Genomic DNA, 27,138 nt, shown 5'->3' with positions numbered 1-27,138 from the left:
CTTAAAAACCTCCAGGGACGGTGAATTCACCACCTCCCCGGGCAGCCCATTCCAATGTCTGATTACTCTCTCTGTAAAAAATTTCTTCCTAATATCCAACCTAAACCTCCCCTGGCAAAGCTTAAGACCATGTGTGTGGCTGTCCCACCACTCCAAAGGCAGGAGCCACTTCCAGCCCTTTGCCCACCTCCCCAGCACTTTCTTCCTCTCATAATTAATTCCTGCCCTTGCCAGCTCACTGATGTCCTCACAGAGAACAATGTCCAAGTTCATGACCGCCCCGAACCCACGCCGTGTTCCCGTGCTGTGTGGGGCACTTAATCCACAGGGCAGGGCAGGGTGTTGGCAGCTGATGCTGTCCCTGGTGCCTTCTCACTCTTAATAACCCTGCCAAAGGTACGTTTCATTTGAGTTAGGAGTTTGTGTGTACCAGTCATGTCAAGTGTAAAAATAATCCTTTTCCCGTAACACAACTGCAAAGATCATTTCTCAAGCCAGTAATTTTGACCACACGTCTCTTTACTTTCTTGATTTGCTTTCAAGGTCATTCTTTGGCTACCTCACCTATGATTCATTATGAGATGACAACTCTCAACAATTCCTGACACCAACTTACACCACCCGCTTGTTTTGTTTTTGGATAAATAGCTCTATGTTTTCTTTCATTCTGACTCTCAGGTATGGGAAAGGATATTTTTTGGAGTCTCCAGTAACTCAATTTGGAAGCTGGCATGCCGAGTCTTGTACTTGCTGTATTGATTGTTAATGCCTCATTATTTTTTCATACTTCTCTATCTGTTCACTGCCTGCTCACCATGTGTTAAAACTGCACTCTTTTTGTTTTGTGTTTTTACAGCATCTAACATGGTGTGTTCCTGTCCATGATTAGAGCTCCAAAGTGTTATGGCAATACAATGAATAAGTTGCAACTGCGGAAATGTAAGTATTTCCAAAACAAGTTTATAAACTCTAGGAAACTGAGATTAAATTTAGTTTTTAAAGACATGTTGGTACAAAAATACACAACTAAACTCCCCACTAACATTGATTCTGTCATGCAATGTTGTCATGCATTAGCTCTACAATTATATTGCATTATATTGTTGGTAGCCCCTGTAGAATTAAACTGTTTTTTAAAGATGTATTCCTTTTATTTTTCATTCTTTTCTACCTGGTCCGTCAGCTGGGTGAGGCTGAGACTGCTTCTGCATTTCCATATGTTGTTTAGGTTTCCTTCTGTACTTTTACATGAAAATTTAAAGTGGTTTTAATGTATAGAGCAAGGTGAACTGTGTTCATTGCATGCTTATTCTGGCTGGTTGCTGAAGGATACATGTGGGAGGAAGAAAGGAAACCATTTGAAAGAAAGGGCTTGGGTTCTCTTTTTTGTTTATGTTTTTTTTTTAGTCATCATCCTCTGGGCTTGCTTGACAGTAACTATGAATAAGCTGTGTCTGCCGGAAGAAATGTATCACTGTTTTCTGGTCTCTTTTAAAGTCCTTTGCTCTTGCATTGCACTTGCAATGTTTTTACTGTGGAGTTGGGAAAGCAACACATGCATAATTCAGTCATGCAGAGTTTTGGGGTGGTGGATGTGCATGATCAGACCCATGGGGAGCTGTGAAGACAGAGCTGATAGAAACAGATTTTTCTAGTGGGCACTCCCTGGCTTGAAAGGAGTGCTTAGACTTCCTGAAAACTTAAATTGTTCATGTTTTTCTATGTGACTATTAAAAAATAGTTCCCGAAACTGCAAGCTAGTCTATAATTTGCATACTCCTTCTCAACTTTCATTACAGGAAGAATAGCTAATTTGTTTTCTTTCCAAATAAATATTGTTTAGAGTCTTTGGTGCAGTTATTGAGTCAAAGTTACTGATTTTCTGAAGTAGTGATTTTTTATTTTTGTAACTCATGTATTATTTCCTTCCATTACTGAAATAATTGTCTAGGTATGGAATAGCATCTAATTTTACTATCTTTTTCCTCACAAATGATTGTAACTTTCACAAACTTTGGTATGCTTCTATGTCACCATTTCTCTGGCCACTGGTCTGGCACATAGCCAGAATTCACCATGTAAAGTCAGTGCCCTGCTATTATATATTATCAGCTTTATATTCTTCAGTTTTACTTACAGAACCCCACATAACCCAAGTCTGAAATGCCTCCTTTGACTGTTAGTGCACTGTCTTTCAGCAACTGTACAGGGAAATCAAGGTCCCCTCTTCATGTCTCTTGATCTTCACCAGACTTGAAGAACCTGTAGTTCTTGGAGCTGGAGGTATGTTTGCTTTGTGTTTCATGTATTTGCTCTTTCTACCCTACCAAGTGTCTGCATGAGGCAGGCACTGTAAGAAGCCAGAAATTTGAAACCATTTCTTTCATTACAGTTTCCACAAGCGGCTACAATGTCTGTAATATAAAGCAATTAAGCGATTGGTAGTTGTATTGTTGAGCCAAATGGAGGGACAAATATGTCATCTGCTGCTGAAGGACTGAGGGACAAGGAATAGGTTCCTGTAAGTGTCTGTGAAATTCCACAAAGAGTGATATTATTACCTCAGGTAAGATATAAGAAGTTTGGGATGTGATATCCCATGATTTATTACTCATTTCTCCTAGTTACAACAGCCTATATTATGCCCATCCTCAGTTGCACCTATGGGAGTAATTACCCAATAAATGACAGAAAACAAATCAGTTTTATTGAGTGGCAAAATACAATCCTAACTCAGTCTTACTTGTGACATGTTCATAAAAGAGAAGGAACTCCATATTACTAAGAGAAATTAACTTTGTAAAAATTCAGAATAAAAATAGCTCAGAAGTATTTAGCAACCAAAGAATGTTGAGTGCAAGGTAAGGTTCATAGTTTTTAATTGTATGTGTTACATTTTCACTAATCATGTATTTCTAAATGTTTATGCAAAATAAATTAATGTAATTCTTCATACTGTATATTTATGGCCCAAACTCTTCTCCTAGAAGTCTCTTTACATCTCCAAAGTAACCTGCTCTCATTAACTTCTTTGCAGTCTTGCTCTCACAGTGTGGTCATATGTGGTTTTTACAAGAGGCAAAGGTAGCTCACAAAGTCAAATAGAATAGTGGTTTTAAATTAACCAGTTATCCCAGGTTATTCTGCAAAAAAGGAAACTTCCCCATCCATTGTATGTCAGTGGAATAGGAAAATGAAATTATTATGACATTTCTTAGCCAAGATCCAGAGGACAGTAATACCGTCTGTTTAAGGCTCAGATGAGGAATTTTAAGCTGTTGCTTCAGTTTGCAGCAGGTCTGCCTTACATCCTTGGGCAAATCTCTTCATCTATCTTGTTTCGATCCCTTAGTCATTAAATGGAAATAGTAATTCCTCCCTTTCTCAAAAGAATGTTTTTAGAGAGAAAATCTGTTAATGACTAAGAACTTCATGCGTTTTGGTATCAAGGGTTATATAAAAATCATTGCAAAGCCAGCCTGAGGGCTTCCTTCAATCCTAGAGCTGTGTAGAATCCACTGTGTGCCAAGAGTCCCCTACATGAGCATTTCCAGGCAGAAGCTACATGGGCTCTTATTTCTCATCCAGGCCTTCCTTGCTGTGTCGAAATAAGATACCAGAATCTTCACAGCAATTATGGTGATGTTCACTTATGAAAATGTATAGATTTGAATTTAAGATTTTCAGGCACAAAGATTAAAGGCAGACATATTAAAGAGTTCCCAGTTTAATTTAGAGGGAGCTGTGGGTGCTCAGCACCTCTCTGATAATGAGGATCTGGTTGTTTACTTGTTCCATTTTACTCCTTTCACCATCTATCTAATCCTATCACATAATTGTCTACAGAAAATACTCAGACACTTGGTTTCTTTACTGTTTTGTGTCATTGGGGATGGTGTCACCACGCAGTGAAAAGAACCACAGAATGCTGTTTTTCAAAGGCATGCACTCACATTTGCACAACGTTTTCTCACTGGATCATGAATGAATAGTAAGATTATTCTGCCTGTTTGTTCTCCTATTAATGGATAGTTGCTGTTTGGGATATATAGCTTTGGGATTACATGATGTATTATGCAACTGTGCTAGTGAAAGAAACATTAATGTTTCTTTTGCGATACACAGTTTTTGGCTTTATGTCCAGGTCATTAAGACAGGGAAACTACTAAAGCAACCAGACTCTTATTCACTAATTTCACAGATTGTCTTTGGAGAATGGCAGAGTGGAACAGAAATTAAAGACACTCACTTATATAACAGGAAATAAAAAGTGGTATAATTAGTATCAGTTTTCAACTATTCGTGGTAATGAGCAGACAAGACTGTTTCCATAAAGGAAAAGCATTTTTTCCCAAGCTATGTGCAAATAAACCTTTCTTATTACCTTCTTTGCAGTACATCAAATATATCAAAAGGTGTTATGTATGGATTAGCCAGCATGTCTGTAATTCTTTGACTTTAAAAAATTAATAGCGGAAGTTAAAGTAAGTGCCCTCTAGACAGTTCATAAGTGAGTACTTTCAGCTTTGTGCACAAGTTTGATGAATCAAAACCGAAAGATTCATTCCAGGAGTACAGTCATGACATGTCTACATGTCAAATGTTTTCATTTTAATTAGAAGTTAACTTTTGAAATTAATTTTCACTTGTCCCTACTCACCCACTTTGGTTTGTAACCTGTAGCAATCTTGGAGAGCACAAACTGAATTCCCTTCAGATGAAATTAGACCAAAAGCTGTGGTACACAAGCGTGATGGTGGGTTATCTGTTCATTGAACTAGCCTAAAACTCCTCTTAGGTAAATTTTGAAATGCATATAGAGTGAACATTCAGTTTTCAGCACCAACTCTTTGCCCTCCAGATTTGCTCCACTGTTCTGCATTTCTTGCTGATGCAGGCGTAGCCATAGTGCACCCCACGTGCTAATAAACAGTCCATGGGACCAAGTTAAAGTCAGTATAAAGTAAAACCCTGGGAATCCAAGTAGTATGGACTTTGTGTTCTCAGCATTGTGTCTTCTTGTGTTTCACATGCTTGAGGAGGAAGATAAATAGTGAGGGAACATTTCAGGCTAGCAGGTAGCCTCAAAGGGAGAAATAAGGAGTAAACAAGATAAATCAAATTTTTGTTGTGCCTTTTCTGTGATCCTTTTAAAAATGCTTTGCTGTGGACAAGCTGAAACCTTTGCTCTGAAATATTCCTAATCAGAGTAGCATAAACATTCAGTTTGTCGACTGGATTATAACATGAACTGTTATGTGGGTTGAGTATCTCAAGAAACAGGACTGTCAGTGTTGTTTTTCTGAGGTCATCTAGAAATGTAGAAGCTTTGATTAATATCTTGGGTTACTGCTGGATTTCAAGGATTATGTGTGTGAAACAACTATGCAGACCAAAATCAGTGAAGGGAGAAGGAAAAAGAGGAAACATTTGATCAAGAAGCCAGTCCTTCAGCAAAGAAGGGGGAGAAAGGAGTGAGAGGAATCAGACAGAAAGTAGAGACTACCTGATCCCTGACTTCTTCAGAGCTTTGAGACATGCGGAAAGATTACAACTGCCAGCCACGTGAACAGCTCGCTGCCTGGCTTCGCCAATGCTGGCACAATGGGATGACAGTCAGCAGCTGGAAGGTAAGGAAGTCCAGCATCTGGGATCCCTTACTAGAAACAGGGAATTGCCACCCGCTCCCAGGGACAGGCTCTGGCACCTGGGCGGCGGCGTGGCCCTAGGGCAGCTCTGTCCGGAGTTGCCACCTCCGTTCTGGCGAGTGCAGAGGACGTGGCTTTGTGCCGGCCCCGCTGGGAGCGCCCCGGGACTCGGGGGGACGGACGGACGGACGGCGCGCTCCAGTGAGCTCCAGGGACTGCCCCGGGCTATGGGAATGCCGTGAGCTCCAGGGACTGCCCTGGGCTGCGGGAATGCCGTGAGCTCCAGGGAATCAGCGTCTCGCCTTCCCAAACATGCGGTGGATATATCTTATCGGTCTGTAAGGAATTATCTTAAATGTGTGGCAGGACGACACAGGCGTCTTGGACAACACCAAGTGTTTAAAGTCACTAGCAGTGAGGGGTTGCCTTTTCGTTAATATATATTAGTCTGGTTTAATTATTGCAGAGGGAAGCAGTGCCCAGTGCTTTGGTGCCCCTCACAAAGTCAGTGCTTGCTGACACACCTCAGAGCTCAGGGTGAGCTGGATCTGTGCTGTGCTTCCAGGATGGGACAAAACGTGGCCATGCCCGTTCAGAGGAGCTCAGGGAGCAGTCGTGACTCAGAGGCAGGCTCTGAATCATATTTCCCCTGAGCTGTAACATTGCACAAGCGGGGAGTGTGCCATCAGCCCCTGCCAGATGGAGTACGTTCCCTCCCTCATGTCCAGCCAGCTCCCTGTGCCGACACAGAAGGGAGCAGAATGACGATTATGTTTACTTCCGACCCCAATTCCCACAACTTCTCCACTTGCTCATGGAAGGAAATAATGTCTCTTCGAGGTTTGCTCATTAATTTAGGGCCCTTAGTACAGCCTTCAGGAAGGGCAATGTGATGACAGAGTAGAATGCAGGAATGCCTTACTACTTCCATACAGAACCCTGTGACTGTCAGATGCCTGGATTTTTAAGTGTTTCTCTGCTCATATGTAGGTAGGTGGGACATTGTATTCACTTTTCAGCTCTGAAACTAATGTTTGTTCCTCGGGCACTCACTTTTCATCCTATAGGAAGCAAATCTGTTGCAGTGAGAGAAGACACCAGCAACACGTACATGGCTTGCAAAGGGCCATTCAAGTTTGATTCCAGGCAGACTTAGCAATAATCACCAAGTAGAATATAATTAAACACATCTGAGTTCTTATGCATTTTTTTCAAGCAGATGAGTTGCACTCACATGCAAGCCAACAAAAATAAACTTTTCCTCTGTTAAGTTTAGAAATAGCATAATCAAATTATCAACCAATCAGCTAATTAATCTCTGCAATGACTTTTAACAGATTCAGGCAGCAGATTTTGCTGATGAACAGTGATTTACCTGTAAACAAAACTGAGATTAAAGTAGTCATTTGTTAGCATTAGATCTGCTAGCAATGCAAAGGTTCATTGTTCTTGATGTCTAAAGAGGTTAATGATTCTGGTAGCCAATTAGGAATCAGGCATTTAGAATTCCTAATTTGGTAGCAACAGTAATTCTGTGTGAAGCTTGGCAGTGAACAGTATTTATTTTCTTTCCTGGTTTATGAAGAAGAAGAATCTGTAGTAGATAGGATAGTGTATGTTGAAATAGGTTGTTTGTTGTTTCAGTGTTAGACATCTAAACTTTTACAGTGAAATTTTCAGAAAATTTTACCTAAACCATTTACTTAATGAACAAATTATACTCCTATCAATGCAGGAGGAAATGCATGAGGAAATATCAATTTGCTCAGTTTAGCCTGTAGGACAGCTTGGGTAAGTAGCTGCTCACCAACACAGATATAGGTTGTGCAATCTAATTTTAAGTATGTAGCTTGAAATTCCATTCTGTATGATCCTTACTCCTACGTTTGTTTTTCAGAAAGAGCTTTCACAGATTCACAAGTAGTTTTCACAACAACTAAAACTTTTTACAAAAGAAAGTAATTTATAGTAAAGCCAGGAGAAAAATCATGTTGCAATACATTGAAATGACAGGAGATTGTTGCTGAGTGTTTGCTCCACCTCCTGATGCTCAGTTGTTCTATTTTTCTTGTTATTTTTTTATGCTCAGCAAACTTTACTTTCCACTACTTTTACAAAAAATTAAGAATAGAGTTATCATAATTATAAGAATTATGATATGCCAGTGTTTTTTGGAAGCCAACGATCATTTTGCAAGATGCACCCTTATAGTGAAGAAAGTAAAACTGATAAACCTGATCTCGGCTGTCTCTGTGACTGGCATAGAATGGGGCTGGTGAACAAGGGTTAGTTTACTTCCATGGGATAATTCACAGTTTCATGGAGCTTTGGGAAGAGAAGTTTTTTCTATAGTGCCTTTTTAGGTAGTTGTGGCATTGTTTATATTAATTTTTTAATATTGTACTTACTTTTAATACATGAGTATAGATTAACTCAATGCTTCTTGGTACTGATGCATATGGGAGAATAAGATAATTTTCCCCTGTACCTGTGGCTTGATGAGAGTGAGAGTAGGGGAGAGAAAAGTATGTAAATATGTTGTATCAGGGCAGAATCAATCACTTAATGCCTTCCAGGACTTCCCTTACTAATGTGCTTTTCAGTAATAGAACGTTCTGTTACTTAGTACTGTTGGCAGTTCAGTGTTATTTCTGTGTATTTGTACAATATGCAGCATAATGACCTTAGTATTTAGCATAGTTAGCATAACCACTTAGCATAATCACTACAACATAAGAAATAAATAATAATAATACAAGGACAGTGCATCTCTAAATTATATTTCATGCTAGATTAGAACAGGCTTGCCTCTCTTTTTTTCAGAAAGGCATTTGATATATTTTGTGATAAAGTACCATTTCATTTTTTTGAATAAAAACTTCTCCAAAACTATCCTAAAACTCCTGAAGATAAAATGTACAAGGTATGCATTTATATCACTCTCTTTCATATCAATGTATTTCTCATCTCCAGACAGTTTATAAAGGAATAGTGTTCAGAAGATTTAAAAATCCTGCCTATGGAAAGGTAACTAACATACCTGTTAGGAGAGGGGGACAAATATATGCCTCACACAGGTGGAAATAACTCAAAATGTCCTTAAAGTAACTCTAATTTTTCCTAACTCACAGGTGGATTGGGTCATCCTCCTCCTCCAAAGTTCTCTTAGTCTTCACATCAGTTTTACATTCTTGCCTGTGGAGCCATGTGAAAGCATTAATACAGCTGAGTGGTTCAGAGAAATGTTACAGTTTCTTCTGTGGTGTTTCTCGTGGTTTTTTCTACAAAAAGCCTCAGGATAGTATTGCTGTCTAGGGAGATAATTTGAGTTAGTGGATTTATTGAGTTTATGGTCTACATGTATAGATTTAGAAAAAAAAATAAAGTAAACTAAACCTTTTGATATCTAAATCTTTAATCCCTGACATAGGTGATGAATTAAGAGCAGAGCTCAACCGATTGTTTAGTATACTTAGAGTTTATTAAACTCTGACTGCTAAGCCTGAAGTTTCTCCTTGACTAAGGGAAAAATTGTAAATCAATACAGTTCTAATTTCTTCAATTCTCCATCTCAGTTCTATATTGGAGAAGGTAGGCCTAGTCAATTATTTACTTAGAGATGCAGAGACTGCTTTTCTTTCAGAACTTTGCACTGGAGTTACCTGCACCATTTAAAGATGTACCCAGGTAGTCTATGTGCAACAATTTGTAGCTGACTCAGAGCAGCTCAGTGCAAGAAAACAAAGTGACTAATCTCTTTGTAGAACTGAGGCTTTGCAACTTTGCTCTGAGTCATCCTGACAGCTCAAAGTGCCTCGACTTAGTGCAGAAATAAACAGATTTAAACAGAGCACTGGGTTTCAAAACAAACATTACTTCTCCCTGTCAAAGTGACCTTGTTAACCCTATTTAACAGCGAAGTGTCACTGATATGCAGGGTAGTTTAAAATCTTTAGAAGACTATCAAAGTGGAATCTGAGAAGTTAAGGGGAAACGAGGAAAGAAAGAATGAAAGAAGGAAGGCAAAAATATTTTCTTACCCATTAAGAATGCCACAGAGAGAGGGTGGAAGCAATCATTTGTCTTGTAGAAAGATTAGAACTGAAAGAATAAAACTGGAATTGGTGGCATTAGAATGTGTAGGGCAGAGGTAAGGGAAATCTTTAATAGTTGGCTATTCTTAATATATTCTATCCACCTTTAGTTAGTCCTTCATGTTCTAAGATCAAATAGATAACTAAACTAAACAGTTACATTAATCCTGCATTATTCAGCAATTCTCCTTGTGTTAAAAATTTATGGTTCTCTATCTTTATGCTGCTATCTTATGGGTAAATATTAGTACAAGTTGAGCCAGAATCTCTTCTGAAATGGATGAGTGGTTGCTTCTGCCACCTCCAGGTTACAGGAGCAGATATTTCTTTCAATGGTGAAATCTGGAGAAGCAGAGCTGAAGTCAACAATCTGCAAATTAAATATGGAAATAATTAATTACTCCTGATTTGTTCTTGTGTAAGAGTAGTGTTTGGCTTTGTATTTTTATTTCAAGATTATAAAATATGTTATAACCATTTTGAAATCAGTACTAGAATGTCTGAGTATGTCTGTTCAGACAGACTGAAGTTTTGATCCCTGATAGCCACGGTCTGGCTCTGACTCAGAAACATTAATTCTGTGCTGTCACAGAGCTAAGAAACCCTCAGTGTCATCCCAGAACTGCCCAGGTGTGTGACCCTGGTGTTTCCCCACACTGAGCAGCCCAGGTGTTGGTTATCCTGGGCACTGTTTTTTCCAAAGTTGGTTTAGCTCAGTGTACCATGTTCAGGTCTGCCAGTGTGTCTGATTAGGAATGCCCAATATCCATACACAGGGCATCTTCACTAGGGAGCAAGAATCTGGAACAGAAAAAAACCCTTAATATACAACTTATAAACATAAATTATGGATATCTAAATTAATAGATTTAGTCATTAGATTATCAGTGGTAGCACTGAGTATATTATAGGGCTTGAGGTAATAATTTGGTTTCTTACACATATACTACTACATCTCTGTAATTAATATATATATATAGGTATTGAAAAAGATTTTTATAGAAATGGTGTCTCATTTAGTGTCTCATTTCATACAGGTTGCAATTGCTGCACTAGTGGAAAAAGTACATAAATCTAACAAAATTCCAGAAATGAGCAATGCTGAATATCTTGTTCTTTGAGTCACAAAATTAGCAAGAGGTAACATGTTAATCACTTTAACGTTAAGAAAGGATGTGAGTTTAAATGCTTTTGTTCTTGAGGAAGGATCATGTAATATCTCAGAAATTAAGCAGAGTTGGGCCTCGCCTGTACTTGAAAGGACGATGTGTAAGAAAAATTCACATTACGAGAAAGGATGTCCGTGGTTGGATGGCTTTGATCGTTATCACTGAGTCAGTCCTGCAGTCCCGCCTGCTCGGGAGGGAAGGGAACATTCTGCTGCTGGAGCTGGATCCCAGAGTCATTCGGTGGTTAGGCTTAAATTTGGATCCATGGCCTGTGGCATTACATTTAGCTTCAAGCTTTTTGTCTTGAATTATTTCCATAACAACATGCAAAGTTTGACAATAGGATATGGTATTAAAGTAATATAAATATACTTGAGTTATTGCTTGATACCTTTTCTTTTTTTTTTCAGCATAAGTCAGTAAGAGAATATGGTCATCATTACAGTTTCCCTGCCTGATTTCTTTGTTGCTCACAGATTTTTTAATTGTTAAAAAAAAATAAATGAAAAGAATTAAGTAAATGTTCATTGTATCATATATACAGTACAAATATAAACCCCAGAAATTATACTTCAAATGAGCTGAAAATTAGGAATTGTAGAAAACTGAGATGGGAAGATAAAGATAAAAGGACAAAGTCTATTAATGGCAGGACTGACAAAAATTTGATGGCATTTGCACAGAGTCAATCAAAAAATTGTTTAAAGTCTGTTTGTCCATTAGTTAATAGTAATGCAAGGAAGACAGACCTTTACAAGGACAGTATAGTCACTGTAATTTTGAAATTACATTCTTTCTGGATTAAAATTTCCTCCAAGTCTGACAATTAGGATGTGATGTAAAATTCACCTTTGTTGATACACATTTTCAGAACTACATTATTGTCCCAAAATTATTATTATTTTTATTAGATTGAATTTGATTTTTCTTGTTTTTTCAAAGCTTCTTTGAAATCCAGGGGATTTATTTTCTATTGATGGGTCACTCTGTCATTGATGTAGCTATCAACCTAATCTTTCACACAAAAAAAGACAGAGATTAATTTGGGACATAAATATCTTCACATAACATTTGGATTGCTGAAAAGGAAAAGTAAATGTCTGAAACTTGGGAAACTAGAAAATGCATGGCAATTTTCAGTACAAAACTTTTTCCTCTATTCCTGTTTATTTTGCTGCTCTTGATTAAGTAAAAAACCTTTTATCTTCATCCAGAAATCTCATGTTCCTGCTCAGTTAAGAAACATATCCTCCACCGTTTCAACACATTTCTCTGTCTTGAAAACACTTTTTCAGTGGTTGCCAGGGCAAATACCTCATTATCGGATGCAAGAGACATTCTGCCATCCCGGTGTTTCTGGGTCTGAAAAGCACTGACCTCAGAGGAATTTCATTTTTTAATTATAAAAGACTCACAATGTCTGTGATCCAGCAAAGCCCCTGTCTCTGGAAATTGCACTTCTTTTTAGATTAGGAGCCAAAAGAAACTATGATGGGCAGTTACAAGATCTGCAAACTAGTTTACCTGTTTGTGGCAATAAGATTTAAATGTCATTAATGAAGTTAACGTTATTATTGATGATAAATCTGAAGATTTAAAAAAACAGAACAGTGTTTCATAATATCTCTTGGGAATAGTATTACAAATATATTGGCAATTAGGGATCATTTCCTGGCGGCTTCGGTGCTTTCTGGAAAGATCTTGTAATATAATGTTGATAATGGGTTGTTGGATTATAGTCACACTTAAATCACTTAAATTATCTTTGCCTCTCGTTTGGAAAAAGAAACAAGATATTTTTAGAGAGGTTTTGATGTGTTTCCAAATTTTTGGAGTGAAAGAACTTGCTATATAGTAAAAGAAGTGTTACTTTGACTGGGTGGGGTTCATTCGAAGAAAATTTTGTTTCTTTATTTCATGGGAGAGCTGACAGAGATAAGTCTTCAAACGAATACCAACTAATATTCTGAAAAAACATCATGTCACTGGGATATTTTTAATATAATTATGTGTTGGAGTAATGAATAAGTACAGAAAACAAAGACAACTGCTGAAGGCTGCTCACATTTGCATGGGCAAAGCTAAAGTGCATGTTTAATTGTATTCATTCTCAAACTTCTTGTAAACAACTATTACATTTCTTAGGTAAACACGCTTGAGTTTTTTTATCCAACTGTAAATATAAATTTATATTGCTGCTATTGACACAGTTATTAAAATACTCTCCTTCTTGTGTCTACAGTCCTCCACTAGAGCTGCTGGAGTGAACTGCTGTGTGGCACAAGCACTGCTATTTTGGGAGAGGGTGCAGCCTAAAATGGGAGGCTAGGGTGGAGTCGTGCTTCTGCATGTTAGTTTTCCTGCTGCAAGCTTTGGAAAAAGAAATCTATCTTACAGTTTTAAGAGCAAAAAGGGAGGCAAAGTTGTGCTTTCATTGTGAAAAAGTTACTTATAGTATGAGTAACTTCATTCCCCTTCCTATGAGACTGATCCTGTTCTTAGCAGCATAATAAATCTAGAGCGGCTTCACGGAAAGTAAGATCACTTAATAGAGACAGGAAAGGTTTTGCAATTCATGTTTGTGTTACATTAAAAGTTTTGTGTCTTGAAATTGGGTGTTTCTGTCAGTTTGTCACCTGCCTTATCTCTGAACTTTGGTGCCTTCACACGAATATGACACTGTGTGCTTTTTCTTAGGGTCATATTTGTGAAATGATTTCTTGATTAATGTTACAGGAAATATTTCTTGATGTTTGACAAGCTCCAACTGGTTAGGATATCAAAGCATTGAAGGCTGGTGATATCTAAAGCTGCTTTGCTAAAACTCAGATAAAAATTTGCTCAAAACTGAAGAACAGGTGACAAAGACTGTAACTATTTGATTCCAAATACAGCCTGCTCTGTTGAATCTCTCATAAGAACCATATTTTTACAAGCATCTTCTAAAAGTTTTCACATCCATGGATGTTTATATGAAGTCTGAATTTGCTTGTCTAAATTCTCATGCAAAAAATGGTGCACTTTATTTCCATAGCTGTTGGTACGTTTTTTGGCTTGCTATTGAATCTACAGAATGCTAAAATAATTGGTTATGATCTGTCTGTACAAATTGGAATGTTTGTGCATATGTAATAATGGATGCATGAAAATCTTAATATGAAATTTGTAAAAAAAATTTGAGATATTAGTCTTAGATATTTAGAATTATAAAAAGAAAAAATAAGAGTTTTTTGTAAGTGGCCTTCATTTGGCTGTGATTCCATGTGTTTAGGATTTTATTTGAAGGGGATAAAGGGTGCCACAGCCTGCCTGTGCAAGCAAAAGTAAGGGTGCCAAAGATTTATATATTTCTCTAAATTTTAAAGCACTAACAGAGCCATTCTTCTGGCTTGTCAGAAAGGGCAATAGTTTGCCCCTTTGGCAGTGTCATTAACGAGAGAGACTCCCCTTGTGAGCATTACCTGACCAAAAGGTGCTGACACTGCTGAGGGAACACAACTGTCCTGGCTTGTTTTTTAAATATTTGCAGGGAGTTCACAGGTGATGAGCTGACAACCAAGAACAAGAGTCTAGAAACTATTGTTTAGGAGAACCCTAAACTTGTGTGTCACATGCAAGCACAGGTTTTTGTAAGAATGGCAGAGGGCACTGAGTTCATGAGTCAATGCATTGGGCTGGAGTGCAGCCAGCTCTGGGCACAGGACATCAGCAGTGAGCTCCAGAAGCTGACTGCTTTCTGTGACTTTGTAAAATGTTTCAGAATTTGCAAGAGTGCCTGAATCTAAACGCACAAATTCTTTAAAACTAAAAAAAAATATGTATGTTTTTTATATTAACTAAGACCTGGACATTAACAGCAGGACAGCTCTGGTGCAACAATATATCTACCTACAGCTGGGCCTCCCCTTACCCTTTATGGCTGGGTAACTGCCATAAAGTCCTGAGAAACACGCCAGGTAAAGGTCCACAGAACCCACTCTGGTGTTAGTCATGCATGTACTCCCAGACATAAATAATTGTATAAAACATTGGAAAAAAGTTCTTAACTGTGAAAATAGGTTAACAATGTGTAAGAATGCCATTGTAAGCTTTCTGGGACAGTTTTTATTCGGGCAAAACTGCAACTGAATGTTTTCTAATCTCCTGTAGACAGTAAATATTAATAGTTAAAAGAGCAGTTAAAATTAAAATAAACTAAACTGTAAACTAAACTAAGGTCACTATAAATAACTAAACTTAACAGATAAAGATCCTAGATTTTTAGTTTCCTTTTAGGTTCTATGCAAATATGGACAAATCTAATTTTGAGAGGATCCCGTTAGGGAGAATCCCATCTCATCTACTGTGGATGTCTGGAGAACCCAGCACTGACACTTTGTAAAATGAACTTAATTCACAAAGCTGCTGTGCTCGGCCCAGACAGCCTGATGGGGCCAGTCCTTCCAAAATATTTAAGTGTATTTTATTACCAATTACTTTTCCAACAGTCTGTCAGCTGCATCAAAGCACTATTTACCTAGTAGTGAACTGCATAAGTAATTTATTGTCAGTTGATAGAAAAGATTGGTATTTCAAATGCTGTATTTTTCTTGCATACAATCACTGGAATGAAAAATGCTATATACTAATATGTTTAGTGTTGATAAAATAGAAAACATTTGTATCTAGTCTTTTGGAAAAAACTGGATTTTTGTTTTTGCAGAAGGAGGATACAAATCCCTAATTACAATAACATACTTTGCCCCTCTTCCATCCTGTTAGCAAGTAGTGATCATTTCCATTTTCATACAAGTTAGTAACTTTAAAGATATCATTTATCCCATTACAGAGACAAACTCTTCACAATTAAAACCTTTAGGCTAAAATCACTTGCAGATTGTTTTAGTTGTATTTTAATAGACTACTTTTTGTAATTAATTGTAAATAGTGGCTTAGGTTAAGAAAATGTTATAATTGTTTCTTGAAATACTTTTTCCTTTTTTCTTTCCTAAAGGTGTATCTTTGCTTGAAATGAAACTGCTAACTCTGTATATTTTCAGTTTTAAAAACTAAAACAGTTTATAAATTTATTTACCATGAATTGACATGGAAGAAAAAAAATTATCCTGATGATGTTTATTTTCTTGCCCATCTTTTCTAGAAATGGAAAATAACATCTGTCTGTGAAATTACTACATTTCTAAAGCATAAGAATTCATGATTCTTGTTTTCTTTTGCTTCTATATCAATTTAGCAGCAACAGCAGGACTAAATAAAGTCAATCTTTTGATATACGAGCTGTAACATTTCTTGACTGGGTCAGTCACAATTCTTTGTTCTAACTCAGTCACGATTCTGTACTTTATGATCTTCCATCTACGTGGTAACCTGGGCTAAGGATGTTTTGCTTCCAGGATCAATCTGTGATTGAGCATTTTCAGTCTGGGTGGGCAGAGTACCAGGGGAAAAAACATCCAGGCACCTGGTAGAACTAGATGGACTATTTTGTGTTTATATCAGTATGTACAGAATGCAATGTCAGTTCTCAAAGTAAGGAAGTTACAAATTCCAGAAGGAGAGTGTGTCTGTGACTAAAATACTGAAGAATTGGGTGTTTTAGTGAAGTTACTACACATCTGGATGAATAATACTTGTACCTACAATGTGCTGGAGTACTCATAGAGCAAATAGTGATTCATTCTCTTCTAATACACTTTTTCTTAAATAGGGTGATTCATATCAATACTTCCCTAAAGGAATATGCTGTATTTTTATTTGTTACCGAAACCAGGCTGCAAGACCCAACAGAAGATCTTTTCAGTTTTGCTTAAGACAGAGCTCTATAGGAATTCTCATTGTTGAATGGAATACACGAAGTTGACAAAAATTTAAGTGCAGGTCTGATTTAAATTCTTTGCTGACAGAAATGTCTTTTTCTTTTTTTCATTAAACATACTACCAAGTCAAGATTGTGTGAGTTAGGCTTGAAAGAAAGAAGCAAGACCATCTTAAAAATGCAGGTGGGCTTTAAGGGACAGAAGCACTAGGAACCTTTTGTTTGTCTGTTAATATCCTACTACAACAATCAGATTGCTCAGTACCTTATCCCTAATTGCTGCAAGATGAAAATTCATTGTGCTCCAAGGGCTAGATGAGGCAGTGGGTCTGTGATTCCTTTCATTTTTAATCTAGCAATATGTTTTATGGGAAAAACATACCTTGTATTCAGTTCTGTATCTAGATTTGAACACCACCACATCCATAATCTCAGTTCACTGTGTACTTTTTTTTAATGTTCATCTTGCAGGCTTTTGGCAAGGTGTAATGTTCCTTTCAGTTATCTTTCCTAGCTTTGAAGGTAAATTTTGCTTTGAGCTATTACTGATGATTCCACCCAGTAAGAAAATCCTTCTTCTACAAATGATAAACTGTTGTTAACAAAGAAAGTCCACAAGATCACTTTAAAAATGAAGAAGCAAAGTTTATTTTAAAATACTGTTTTGCTGAATATCCACTTTGTCTCCTGTTGATACTCTCAGCTTTTCCCTATGCAATTCCCTACATATAATCATGGTGTGATATTAACCTTGAAAAAATCTATGTGTTAATGGGAAAGGAATTGGGAAGAGAGGACTCAGAAAGTGCCATTAGAAGAAGCATCTTTTTTTACAAAAGATACTGCTGCGATATCTGATCAAAAAAATAAATACATATTTGTGAAGCAAGGTTGGCCTTTGGTTTCACAGACTTGATGGCCAGAAGGTTCTCTGTTGGTAGAGCAGCAGAGATTGAGCAAGACCTTCTACTTTGTAAGTATTGGAGTTGTAAGACATAAGCAAACAGTTTAATTTCTATGGCAGGAATTCAGAGATAGGATGTCAAAATCTTTAATCTATTCCATGACACAGAAGAGATTGGGAATGTGGGGCAGGAATTGACAGGCAAGGGCACTGACATTTTTTGGCACAAGCCAACAGTTTAGCTGTAACATTGGGCTGCCACTCAGCTGGTACACATCACAGCTTGGCTTTTACTGAAAATTCGGTTGGTCTCTGTGGAGAAGTCTAATACTGTGTGATTCAAAGCCTTGTTCTGCCTTTTTGCCTACAGGAATATTTCCTTTGAAAGACCTTAGAATATATGAGAAAGGTGAAGTGAGAGGCTCACAGGGTGGTTATGCTCACCATGCGTGATCTGTGAGTACACAGGGAGTCTCAGGGATGTTGACAGGGTGCTGTGCAGTGCAGAGATAGCTCAGGTCCTAGAGGAGCAGAGCTACATTAACAGAGCCCTCTGCTCAGACTTACCATGTCAACAGCCTTTGCAACACAGCTGTGCAGCTGCTTTTCCCAACATTGTGCTGGGTAAACATTCCCTACAACATCCAGTTCAGATAGAGCACAGGTGTCTCTGCAGTGCCCTACACTGTGGGCAAATATTTGGTTTCAGAAAACTCTAATTAAGTATTAATATGTTGTTATTAGATAAAGCCCCACGATAGTTCCATTGTAAACTGCCCAGCATTCCCAAGTTACTGTTATAGTGGATGAACCTTGAAAAAGGGTAGGATTCTATTTGGTAGAGTAAATTGCCCAACTGAATTCCCTCACACCCCAGGGAGTGCTTTTGGCACATGAATTAACCCTATAAGACAGGTTTGAGTATTTCCATGATGCATTTCAGCCTGCAGGTCAGAGATACCCTGTCCTTTTGACACCACTCTGATTTTGTTAAACTACTTGCCTTGCAACTGAGCAAAATAGGATAATAAACACATAACAAATATTCTAACTATCTTATACATGTTCATGTTAAGCTTTTTGTAATTGTCTTACCTTGAATGATTTCCTGCACTATGTCCTCAGTAGCAAGAATTGCTTTTTGTAAACTAATAGAGCATTTTGGAAGTTCTTTAATCAGCCACCTAATATTCAAGTGCAGTGTATCAAGTTATGGAGATCCCAGCTGGTGTTTGATGTGCAACAGTCGTGGCTAAATGAAAGGCTGTCTTGGAAATCCCTCTTTGTGATAATTAAGAGAAAGTATGGATAATGGTTCCCTCTCAGGATAATGATTCTACTATGTTGGAAACTGTACCAGGCAAATTAAATTAGGTGCTACCTAAGTTCATGCAGTTATTAATATTATATATCCAGAAAGTGTCAACTGAACTTTTAGAAGATGGTAGATGACTGAAATATTGTTAGCATTCATACATCTGTTGGCATCTGTTCTTTACAGAATGGCCTACTGAGGCTTTTGCTGTTTAGGAAGCAAAGTCTGTTTAGAAAACAAAACTATCCTGATTTAAATTTTTGTTCTTTCCGGAATACTGAGGGTTTTAGCTGCCAGTTCTCCTGATTTATTTAAAGAATTTACTCTCCTTGGTATGAACACAGCACATCTTTGGGAGATAAATCCGGATACCTGTAAGCCAGCTAGAGAAGAATCAATAATCCCCTATTTATTTTGACATATCCTCTTCTGAAGTGTAATATGAGACATATAAATAGTAACTCTGATGGATGACTTTCCACAGCATTTTAACAACTTTCATCTTCCATTTCATTATTTTTTGATCACATTTTCTAACGTTAAGACCTAGATAATTTTTGCAGGTCGTCAGTTTATTTGTATGGCATTCTACTCACCCATACTTAACATTCAGACATCAAGTATTGGTTTTCATGCAGCAGGACAATACAGCATTTGGTACTCAGCCATTCTCATCCTAAAGCTAAATGTGTGCTCATTAAAAGTGGTTCAGATTCATTACTTTGTGGCCATTCTGGTCAGACTCCAGCCAGCTTTCAGTGTGGTGATGAGTCTGTGTGTGGGAGAGGTGAAGTCGGGGGGGGGCAGAGGGAGTTACATGAGTTCCCTTTAACTCTGGCCTTGTAAACAGAGCTTGATTCTGCATACTGATTTCATCAGGCAGCCAATGTCAACACTGACATTTTCAATCTCTTTCTTTTATGTCACATTAGTGGAAAGTGACCTGTTGTGTTTGTGGAAGCTCTGGAATCCCACAAGAGAAGGATCACTCAGCACCATGGCAGTCTGCCAAGTACAACTTGTTCTGAAACACGGTGCTGAGAAGTTGCATTATCAAGTGAAGAGCAGTGTCAGCTTAGCAGGAGGTGGGTTAGGCTGGTGATTAGCGAGTTGTTATGACCAGCAGACCCCCCAGGGTACATGACACCTCTGCTGCCGGGCTTTTCCCTTGCTCTTCTCCTTTCTACTCATGTCTGCTCCCAGGGTGTCCTCGCAGATGGCCCCTGCCAGAGGTCACAATGCTGCCCTGTAGTCAGCATCTGTTGTGTGCTCTGGCTTTCCTCTATGAGGAAGTGTTTCTTAACTGCTAAGTTGTTCTGAAGTTTTATTCCAGTGAGAACAAGTGCTAAAAGTGTAAAAGATACTGATTTTAGTTTGAGTTTTATGTCTGCTACCATATGTCTTTGACCTGTTTTATGAAGTCAGAAATCCTGATATCATCTCGTACTCTAATAGGAATATAATAATAAATCTGTATAATCAATACAGAATAGTAGAATAGCTTAGCCAGTTGGAAAGGGAAGTAGCTTAAATAAGTGTCTTACAGATGGAAAAGACGTAATGCATGCTAAAAACACAAATGTGTTTCTGTTGTTCCAAGAATTCCTGATTAACAAGAACAAACTGAGGGCAGACTAGGATTTACATGAGGAGGTTTGAACTTGAGTACTAGTAGGAAAGGAGGTACTTCAACCCACTTATAAAAAGTGCTTACTACAGACAGATGACATAAAACAAATTGTCAGGCAGAGCAGAGTCATCTGATCTTTGTCCAAGCTCCTGACATCTGAAACTTCTCACGGGCTTGCTTTTATCTGCAGTCCTCAAATCTGTGGCTGTACTTTGTGGAATAAAGCAGGGCTGTATGTGCAGCATGGAGACTTTTCTCACAGGGTGAGCAGTGAGAGGTGCCCCCAGTGCTCCCCTGCTGCAGACCCGCAGACAATGGTCCCCTCTGTAAAGCTCTCCACACCATTGCGGCGGGAGCCTGAGCTGTCAGAGCTCTGCAGGCTGCACTGGCAGGAGGGTGAAGCTTCCTCTGCTTCCCTGACCCTACTGGGAAGAGTTTGTGCCTTAGAAAACACACTGAGGGGCCCTCATCATCCTCTGCAGTCTTCAGTGCTGCAAGACCAGTTGCAGACACAGAAGGGGAAGGTGGCAGCTGTGGCAGAGGGCAGTGGGGAAGAGCTGAGTGTGTGTTCCTATGGTGTCTATGTCTGAAGTAAATGAGTAAATACCTAGAATAAATTGTGCAAGGCAAGCAGATGGCTTAAAAATCTGGAGTCGAACAAATCTACATTAAAAGTCAATGTAAAATAAAAGTACTGAAGATGTGGAGTAGACTTTCAGTCTACTGAGGAAATAGAATGAGCATTCGTGTAATATAGAAATAAATGTGGTTTATACACATTTATGAATAATATAACCTTCAGGGCCCAGGCAGAAGAGAAGAAAAGCCTTATCTGAAAAGAAGGAGGCAGGTTGGTATGTCATTTTAAGGAAGAAATGATGGCCTCAGAATTGCTGGAAATAATTTTTAGAGATTTCAGTTGAAGGTCTGACTTAAAGCTTATGGAAATTCACAGGAGTTTTTCACTGACTAAGCTAAGCATCATATAGTAGTGTTTGTTCACATTAGTAGCAAATACTAGGTCATAAGCTATACATTTCAGTTTGAAAAATACCTTTGCATTATTCAATTCTTTAATGCTTTCTTAAATGAGGCAGTAAAAATGATGAAAAGAAGCTGCAAAGCTTTAAGCCATGTTAGCACATTTTTTTGCTGCAGTTGCAAATACTCTCTGTATGTCATGGCATTGTTATATGGATATGGTACATTCTCTGCTGGAGATGTTTTTTGAGGATCAACATGTCTTGTTAGTATGAGGACTATTGTAAAAGATAGAAAGCATATTAAAATAATAATTTTAAATATTATCATCCTGATCTCAGTCCTAAATATTTACATTACATTACTTTATAAAGGCAGATTATTTGCAGTGTTGAAAACTTAAAAAAATGCTAAAGAAGAAGGTGATGACAGACTTTTTTTTGAAAAGAACAAAGCAGCAGAGGAACTGCAAAGCTGTCAAACCTGCAGGATTGCAAAATTTGTTGTTTCAATTTAAGGACATCAAGTGCAATAAGGAAACAAGTATGAAACACTGAAATAGTAAAAATGTTGCACTTCATTGTTTTTGACCTATTGCGCAGTTTTTAACAGACCACAATAAGTCTGCAGAACCTGCAACATTAAAGACTATTTTGTAAGGTATGTGGTAAACAGGTTGGACTTTGATTTTTCAGGGGACCTGTGGCTAGATATTACTGGTTAAAATCTCAAGCAAAGGCAGTGTATTCATCTGAGATTGTAAGGGTCTGCACATTCTGGAGCTTTAAAGTGCTGGGCTAATGTGCCCTGCTGAAAACTGAGAGCACTGAACACATCTCTTGCAAGTCCTTTGTTCCACACTAGTCAGAAATCTTTTAGGATCAATGCTTTGATTTTGTATGTGGAAACACAATGGAGAAACAGTCCTAGTACAGAATCATTTCAATTTTAAGATTTAAAGAATATGTTGTGAAATGCAGTGTGAACTGAATGAGGATATAAATTATAATATATATATAATAATTCATATTTTTTCAAAATAGCGATAATCAATAAAGTACAAAACTAAATCTAACAGTCATTAATCCATTGCATTTACAAAAGGTGTGAACTGACTGACAAACTTCTACTGAAGAATAGAATGTACAGAAACTCTCCGGTTCTTTAGTTTAACATAGTTTCATTTGGCAGTGTTATGGATTCAGTTCAGTAATTGCAGTCTTCTTAAATCATTGGAATGAGAATTTCTCTCAGTCTTCCATGAATACACCCCCTGATGAGGGAATGTCTGTACAGCTCACACACACGTACCTGAGATCATGTGCACGGAACCAAAACGACCGAGGAGGTTCTAGAAAATGAAGTTGGAGCAAAAGGAGCACTTCATCAGGTCTGGTTCTATAGCCACCCCCCAGCAGGGAACTCTCCTTGAAGTCACACACATTTTTATGAGATCTCTTACCCTATTTTTGTGGACTCCAGTCACTTAGAGAAGCATCCAAACTTGTGTGTGTTTGGATGAACTAAAATGTCTGATTTCTGAAGGATCCAAACCAGAGCAATAGGTTATTTCTGAATTATGAGAAACTTGGGTCTAAATTCAAATGCTCATCTAACATTGAGTTATATTGTGTGTGGATAAAAAAATCACCTGTGATAATGACCTTAAAGCCAAACTCCTTCATGATCTCAGCATTAAATTTTATTGCCCCTGGGGAGTAATAAAGACACACTACCAGTAAACTGAGGGAAGTCTCCAGGAACAGCCAGAGTCCTCCAGTGTGTCCTTTCAGACCTCCCTGGTGATGGTCAGTGGTGTCTCTGCTGCCCGTGTCCCATATCCCGCAGTGCAGCCACATTGTCCTTCCTTCTTGCCAGCCCCCCTTGCACTGCTGTGCCTGCAGCTGGGCAGGTACTGAGGTGACATTTGATACAACAGGGATATAATCCAAGAGTCTAAACAAAGCCCACTGAAATCATTGGGGTTTGGGTTAAGCTTGAAAACATTTTGTGTTTTAGTTTCCAACCTGTAAAATGGAAAAAATGACCACCTTTCATCACAATTTCCTTCTTTCCTTTTTAGATTGTAAGTTTTCTTGGGCAGATATATTATCTAGTATATTAGCTGCATAGTACCTATGAAGATTTGAATTCCAATCTCAGTTCGGTCTAGACTGTATGGTAATAAAAACTGATTTTACTAGAAATAGGCTGTAATGTATTTACAATCTTTGTGTCTCTGTTCAGTCAAATACCAAGTTTCAGCTCAAACTTTGAGAGTGGTCAGAACTGTACTGTGTGATTCCTGCACCCATTGGGATGTGCTTATCAGCAAACTTCATTGCAGTTATGTGCTTTATTTTTTTAACTGTCTCTTTGATCCTTCTCCAAGTTCACAGTTCTGTGACTTTTCTGTCTTTATACCAAAGACCAAAGCAAAACAGGAGGAAACTGATTAAAGATTTAGCACAAACTATTAGACACTGTGTCACTATTAGCAGAAAGCACTTCCCACAAATCAGAACATTTACACTGTTAAAGTAGTTTAAAGTACAATAGAATTCATAGATTTACTTAGTATTTTTGAAAGAAAAAAATTCCAGTTCTCTGTAGAGATAATGCCATGGGAACTAAAAGAGAGGCATTTTGTCTTGTTAATCACAGATGTTACTATACAAATTCTTGCACCTAATCTACTGAATTATAATAATTAAATGCCAAAAATTTTGTTTAAATAACAATAGAGTCATCTTGCAAGCTGATACTCTCCCATCTTGCAGATGAAAAGGAAATTGAAGTGTAAAAGCAAAGCTCTTGTTGGCAGAAAAAGATACATTTTCAAAATTAATTAAATATATGAGGTCTCATCAGCATCATGTTTCTCCAGGTTCTTGCCCCTGGTCCTGTGACATTGTGACATGACTCCTGGTTTCACTGGGAATCATCTCTGTTGAGATCTTGACCTATGAACTGTGCTGGCTTCATGCTGTTATTACCTGGGTTCAAATCTTTCCACCTTGCCCATATGACTCCGTTTATTTACCTCATTACGGACACACTGATACAGTGGAGGTGGCAGTCTTATACATGAACAATTTCATAGCTAGGCTTGTGTTATAAATTAATTATTAAACTTAGTTGCGTTTCTGAATTATCAACCTTTCAAAATTCAGTCTCTAACTACCTAAAGTTGCTCTAAATTCAAAATGTTCGCATGTAAATTTAGACATCTCCCTCACCATTTTTTCCTAAAAATACATTGCCATAACTTACTTTTCCAGTCTGTCCAAGGAAGGACTATAATCCCTAACTTTTTTCAACCTAAGCATGATTTGGGAAGCTTAAGTAACACACCACAGTGTTCTTTGTAAGACAGGTTTTTATTAGTGGTAAAAGCTCAAAGGAAGAGTTAAGGATGAAACAGAGTGATTAAAAAAGCACCTTCATGTGGAAAGGACTGTAAATAAAGTGAGGGCATAAATGAACTTACTCTCCTTCCAGTCTCTTAGCTGCAAGGGGCCTCGAGCACACCACATGCTTTTTCACTTTTAGAGGCCCTCTACGTAACACAAATTAAAACCAGGGCATGCCTTTTCTTAGAACCTCTGCCAGGCATTTTATTTTCATAGGTGTCAACTCTAAAATCATGCTTTCCTCTTGCTTGCATTTTGATGGAGGTGGAAGAAATGAGTGTGGAAGTGAGCTCTGATTACTTGAATGAAAAGTGTTCGTCATTTTGGACGGTTTTCTTTCTGTCCTGCAGGTTCCTGGCTGACCCTTATACACAGAGGGGGGACTGGGAACAACATCAGTCTAGACAGAAGAGGCCAACAACTAGTTGTCCACTCAGGTTTCAGATGATAAATGAATAGAGTTCGATTTCTCACAGATGTTTGGCAGCCACTTCTGCTTTCACTCAATCCCAAGCAAGATTTCTTGGACCTGAAGAATGCAGTGACCAGTAGACATACACAGACACATAGAATAATGATTCCATCTGCTGTGGTTTAGATTTATCAAACAATAAGTTTTTAGAAGTGAGATCACTAGGACTGTGGTCTTACTAAATGTGTTAATTTATTCAGAGCTGACACATCTTTTAAAGTTTGGGGGTTTGAATGTTTCTTTCATGTAGAAGGGTATCTGTCAGTACATATATGTTCCAGGGGTTAATTACACCTTTAAATCTAAAGTCAGACTTTAGATTTAAAGTAACACACCTGTATCTGTAAAGGATCTTGAAGGATTAGGAAAAACATAGAGTTAAAAACTCTGTGTATGCCCAGTTTCAAATAAAGGAATGGGTTTTTTCTCTCTGCCACCTAATTTTAAAAATGGCAATCTAAAAATGGAGGCATTAAATACAACATTCTTAATTTCTCTTAGGACACTCAGAACTTCACAGTTTCCAGTTACTAGGTCAAATTATAAAAAATTTTGTAATTCAATTTAAAAGCAAATCTCTTTTTTCTTCTTTGTTACAGAAGAATCTAACTTAACAACTAAGTGTTTAAAGGCTTAGATCTGGTCTGAACATAGGCAAAGGTCCAGGTTGTCTCAATCTTCTCCAAAATTATAAACCAAAAATAAGTTCCCTTAATGTTAACTGAAGGGATAAAAGAGAAAGATCATACAGATTGAGCATTTTTTACTTTCACAATATCATAGAATTTGGACAGTAGATCAATCAACAAAAAATGGTACAAGAATGATGACAGCAGTCCAGTGGCAAACAGGATAGGAGATAAAGAAAATGTTACAAATTAAGCCTTGGATAAAGAAGTTTTAATCTTTATGTAACTACAAGCTGATACTCTTCTCTATCTGAGCATTCCAATGGCTTGTTGTTTAGTTAGTATATACTTCAAAATATAAAATGAGAAAATTCTGAGAAGAATATTACTTCCCGTACAGTTATCCCAGATGTGAAAGAACCCAACCAGTTAAACCCCTGCTGTGGCCCTTACCAGGGATTCTGTTCTGAGGTGCATTGGGCAATACCAACAGAAACATTGTGCTTTAAAGGGAAACAGGATTTGTCAGCTGAATAGCAGGAGAAGCTTTGTGACAGAGACCTGTTTGATTGTGAAATAGTCTCCTGGAATAAGGGCTGGGAAAAAAATCACCTAGAACATTCAGGAGCTGATGAACAAAGGCTACTGGAAATACAAGGGGGCCATCATGCCTTGGCAGAGCAAATGATTGCTTCTTAAATTATCAGGGACTATCATCAATTACTTTTTCAGGAGATATCACAGTATGTAGAGATGAAGTTTCTAGATACTATCACAATTCATATAACATTAGAATGATACTGTCTCACTAACACTTGGAAACGAAAACTAGTGTAAGATATTCCAATAAACTAAAAACCCTGCTGTTCACAGTCAGGGTATGTACAGGGTGGGAGCAAGTCAATGAGGCACACACCCAAGGCAGTGTCTTAGCCTAACCTCTCTATCCATCATTGCTTGGACATGTTTGCATTGTAACAGAAAAGAGGAGAGACTAATTTAAAGAGGGAAAGTGATTGTATTACTTAGATAAAATTTTTAACTTTTAGAGGATATCCTGAAAGAGCA

The 27,138-nt window shown here is 37.8% G+C and overlaps 1 protein-coding gene across 1 annotated transcript in view; it reads left to right on the top strand.

The window, feature by feature from the left end:
• The window catches only part of NXT2 (nuclear transport factor 2 like export factor 2), a 60,181-nt gene that overhangs the window by 1,200 nt on the left and 31,843 nt on the right, over nt 1-27,138 (top strand). Inside the window, exons 2-4 of the mRNA XM_051787638.1 lie at nt 857-939; nt 2,199-2,283; nt 2,393-2,566. The gene's annotated coding sequence lies outside the window, so the exon portion shown is untranslated. The remainder of the gene's footprint in view (nt 1-856; nt 940-2,198; nt 2,284-2,392; nt 2,567-27,138) is intronic.

Source organism: Manacus candei, unplaced genomic scaffold (assembly GCF_025592945.1).
Source record: "Manacus candei isolate 608988 ecotype Guabito, Panama unplaced genomic scaffold, ASM2559294v1 h1tg000003l, whole genome shotgun sequence".
Lineage (NCBI taxonomy): Eukaryota > Metazoa > Chordata > Aves > Passeriformes > Pipridae > Manacus > Manacus candei.
The sequence above is the reverse complement of the archived record's forward strand: the minus strand, read 5'-3'. Positions and strand labels throughout refer to the sequence as shown.